The sequence below is a fragment of the Propithecus coquereli genome, unplaced genomic scaffold (assembly GCF_000956105.1).
Source record: "Propithecus coquereli isolate 6110/MARCELLA unplaced genomic scaffold, Pcoq_1.0 Scaffold148, whole genome shotgun sequence".
NCBI classification, from domain to species: Eukaryota; Metazoa; Chordata; class Mammalia; order Primates; family Indriidae; genus Propithecus; species Propithecus coquereli.
This window is the reverse complement of record NW_012139191.1, coordinates 315,391-320,355: the sequence shown is the minus strand read 5'-3', so window position 1 is coordinate 320,355 and position 4,965 is coordinate 315,391.

Genomic DNA, 4,965 nt, shown 5'->3' with positions numbered 1-4,965 from the left:
TAATGCACATGGGTTCCAGTATTTTGTGTCACACCAGCTTGGTGGACAGAATCTTACTCTCTTTTTTAACATTAGTTTCTAAGTACTGGCTGTTGTAAATGCCTTTTTGCAATTGTGTGACAGCCTCCCTCGGCATTCTGTCACAGCTGTAGATGCTGTGCCACACATTGAGCTCTGCCAGCCTGGAAGAAGTAAATGATGTCATCACTGGGCATTTCTGCAGCTGTCACTGGCTCATGGCTCCCGCCCTGCCCAAGGCCAGCTCCTCCTCTGAAGGCTGCTCTGGCCTGGCCTTCCCTGGTGGGTGTCTCACAGCTGGCCTCCGGGGGTGGGGGTCAGTGACTGCAGCTTGAGAATCAGTTCACCTCCCCACACCTCAGTGTGCTCCAGGACCTTGCCTGCCCTCCATGGGCAGCTGCTCCTTTGCTAGTAAGCAGTGCAAAGTCCTCCATTCCAGAAAGGGGACTCGCTTCCCAGTTTAGCGAGTTCTATTGACATCTGCTTCTCAATGGCGAAGAATCCAATTGTCAGGAAGGGCTTTTTTTGTTATTGTTTTTTCAAAGACAGGGTCTCTCTGTGTTGCCCAGGCTGGAGTACAGTGGCTATTCACAGATCCCTTTGCCTCAGCCTCCTGAGTAGCTGGGACTAAGGCACTGCAGGTGGACATGCATGCCACCAGGCCCAAGAAGCGTTTTGAGATGTTAATTTGATAGTTCCCAACAGCACAAGGTCAACTCATTGTGAGCTGGGGCCCAAAAGCATTGGTGTTAGACCTAAACCCCCATAGCGCATGCACCCACAGAGGAGGGGTCACCTTCTGCGGAAGGTGATGGAGCTCTGCAGAGAAGCTCTCCTGGCTGACGTGCTTTGAGGCTCACTACCAGGGCACCTGCACCAGGTGCTCCACACTCGGCTTCTCATTTAATCTGCACTATAAGACCAAGAGGCGGGGGCTCTCCATCATCTCGCTTTATAGATGAGAAAAGCAAGGCTCAGAGAGGTTAAACAACACACCCTTGGTCATATAGCAATCGGCAGAGGCAGGATTCAAACCTGGCTCTGCTGGCCCAGAGTCTGTAACCTGAAAGTGATTGCTGAGAACCTGTGTTCTGCTGGGGTGAAAAGGTGATCAAAACACAGCAGTGGTGCACAGTGTGTGTGGACCAGGAGGGCCACTGCTCAGGGATGGACAGGCAGCCTGGTCTCCTGGCCAGCAGGGCAAAGCAGTGGCCCAGCAACATCAAAGATTAAGAAATGGCTCAAGCCTAAGGCCACCTTGTGCGTTGAGGACTCCGAAGAAACCAAAAGGATGACACTCCAGTGCCCCTGTCCTCAAGGACAGGACAGGCCCACCCCCTCAGAGATGGCAGTCCTGCAGGGACCACTTGGGTCCCTGAGTGGGGCAGTGATGGGGACAGTTGTTTAGTGAGAGCAGCCAAGGAATTCACAGCTGCTACCAACTAGCAAAGTTGGGCAGAGATGGTGGGGACAAGACCAGGAAGGAGACAGGGACAGGACTCTTTGGAGCAATCAAGAGCTGAGGGGAAAACAGGACAGGGAGAAGTTAAGAGTTAGCAGTATCACCCCCCTGCAGCTCATTCAAGCACTCCTTACATTAGGAACCAGAATTCATCACTTCCCCAGTCGCTGTTGACAGTCAGTTAAGTGTTGGGTCAGTACCAGCTGGCTTTTGCAGCGGCTCCAATGACACGGCATCCACTCCTTCCTATAACCTCCAGGTACGAGCAGGGGGACACTGCAGTGGATGGTAGCTTTTTCTCCAAGAGTCAGCCTCCTGGGTGGCTGAATACAGGTGTCTGTCATGAAACCACTGAGCTCAAAGAGTTTCATTGCCCTTCGCAGATGTCTCTTCCAGTCTTCACAACTCCCCCACAGGCAGTTCTCCACGCCGACCGTCCGCGGAGTCTCCTGGAGAGCTCTATAAAATGCATGCGCCCGGCTCACCCACACAGGCTGAGCCTGAGGGTCTAGAGTTGGTTCCATGCACCTGGTAGGCAGGAGGAGACGGGGAGAAGAGGGCATCGCTGGGGAGAGCAGGCCCCAGCTGGGAGGGGCTGACACCCCAGCACGCACTTCCCCCTACACCCACACTTCTCACACCTGCCAAGAGCTCTGTCCAGGAACAGAAAGACCAGAGTCATCACAAAGACTTGGGATTACACTTGAAATTCCTGTTGCAGAGAATGTTCTACGACAGGAGGCATCAAGTGGTTTGGGGTGTCAAAATCACAAAATCATTGCTAAGCATTTGTCACCAAATCTTTAAAAGGGGCAATAGCTGTTGCTTCACACCATCTCTCAGAGCCAAAACTTGAGGAAAAAACAGGACTCTACAGGGGACCCAAAGTAATGAAAATACTCTCCTCTCCATGCTGACTTTGTTACTGCCAAGTAACGCAGGACATAATCTGCAGAGAATATGCTGCCCACGACCACCACCTCTGAACTGAGTTGTTAGAACCGCCACAGTTGATTAAAAGCAATACCTAGGCCGGGCGTGGTGACTCACGCCTGTAATCCTAGCACTCTGGGAGGCCGAGGCGGGAGGATCGCTTGAGCTCAGGAGTTCGAGACCAGCTCTGAGCAAGAGCGAGACCCCTGTCTCTACTAAAAATAGAAAAAATTAGCAAGTCAACTAAAAACAGAAATAAAAAATTAGCCAGGCGTGGTGGCTCACACTTATAGTCCCAGCTACTTGGGACGCTGAGGCAGGAGGATCGCTTGAGCCCAGGAGTTTGAGGTTGCTGTGAGCTAGGCTGATGCCACGGCACTCACTCTAGCCCGGGCAACAAAAGCGAGACTCTTTTTGTCTCAAAAAAAAAAAAAAAAAAAAAGCAGGACCTAGAAGATAATAGCTGATGATACATAGTTCTGCCTTCAATCTGGAATCAAGGCTGGGCCAGAGATGTAGGATTTAGAGATTGTACTCCCATGGCAACACACCAGGGTGTCTTCCCTGCCCTGATCAGAATTACTGCAACACTCAACCTCAGCAGCTCTGGGCTACCCGACCCACAGCCCCAGAGACTGCCCACAGGCAGGCATCGGGTCAACTCCTGGAGGTGAGTGTGAGGAGAGGAGGGCCAAGATACTGACGGGGTAACTCCAGCCACACTGGGAAAGGTGCTGGAGGACCCCCAAACACCCAGCCAGGCCAGGCAAAGTGGCTCACACCTGTAATCCCTGCACTTTGGAAGGCCAAGGTGGGAGGATGGCTTGAGGCCAGGAGTTCAAGGCTGCAGTGAGCTATGCCACTGGACTCTAGCCTGGGTTAACAGAGCAAGACCCTGTCTCAAAAATAAAACCGCCCAAAACAAAACAAACCAGCCTGCACACAGAATGTACTGGGTACCTGAGATGACAAGGATGTCCTGTTTATGGAAAAACCTAGAACAGCTGATCTGCTCACGTTCTTCTTTGCCCTTTCCGTGTTCTGTTTCGTCCTTCTCAGGCAGGCCCTCCTGACTTTAAGTTGCAACCCACTCTGCAACCCAGCTCTTCTTAGGCCCCTCACCTTTCTGTTTTTCCACAGTCACCTTCTAACAGGTATTTACTTATGTTATCGTTGGTCTCCCCCGACCAGAATGTAAGCTCCACAAAGTTTTCATCTGGTTTGTCAGTGCTGTTTCCTCCAATACCTGGAAGGTGTTTGATAAACATTTCTTAAATGGATGAGTGAACAAACGGAGGGATGACCACTCACACATAATTTTCATCATCTTCTCCCACTCCTATTTGTTGAGCAATGCTCTGCTGTACGTCTGGCCACCAGTGACTGTAGCCAGTGTCTAAGGCCACTCTGGCCAAGCCTGCCCCCAAGACTGGACAGGGACACTGCTCACTCAGAGGAGGTGGGGCTGAGGGATGGGCCCTCAGGCCTAGGAGGCACAGCTGCTGGGCAGATTCAGTGGGACAGTGACCTCCAGTGGCCAGAGAATTCATGCGTGCACACAAGTGCCTGGCACTTCCATATACAAGGGAGGGGAACTGTGATCTGCTTTGTTTTCCAGCCATTTTAGTTCAATTTCTCACGCTGCCTGGATGGCCACCCTACCTTTTCCTTACCTCCACCCCTACCAAAGGAGGCAAACCCCATGTCTTTAGGGCTGTAAAGAGACTTTTTCAGGTGCAGAAATATAAGTGTGTCCAAGGTTTGTCTGTCTCTCTCACCCCCACTGCAGGTGAGAGGGAGCAGACTGAAATACAGCCAAATAACACAAAAAAGGGAGCTGCAGGAGGCCTGAGAGACCCCAAGCTGGGGAAGAGGGGATGGGCCAGCTCATCCTCCATCCCTTGATGTGTCTAGGGCTCAGTACTCGGGCCCTACTCTGTCTAAATGGACACTGACAATTACTTTGGTGGAAAGGGCCAAGGGTACTGTCAAAGTGCAGGCATGAGAGCTTTCAGCAAAGACACCAGAAGTGGCCGCAAGGAGCAGAAGTGCATGACCCAGGGCTGCATGAGATTTCTGCTCCCGCCCCGTGGGGAGGAGAGCATCCCTCTGATCATTCCTGCTAGAGGACCTCACCCTGCAGACCCTTCCTGAGGAGAGCTGGCCTGGCAATCCACTCTAGCTGGAGAAGGCGCTGCACATCCTCGCCTGCCATAAATGCGGCAGCATGGAAGGGAGGCTTTGCCGTTTGCTGGCTGTCATCCTCCAACGCCCCAGCTGTGGTCACACGCCCAGACTCCAGTTCTCCCAAGCAGTCTCCCTGAGCCTCATTCTCTTCTAGGCACCTAGCAGCAGAGACTAATATTCAACAGCAGAGTTGCTGGAGACACCTGGAAACACTGCTCAAAACATAAACAGGCCAAGCATGGTGGCTCACACCTATAATCCCAGCACTTTGGGAGGCCAAGGCTGGGGATCACTCAAGTTCAGGAATTTGAGACCAGCCTGGGCAAGATAGCAAGACCTTGTCTCTACAAAATATATTTTTTTAA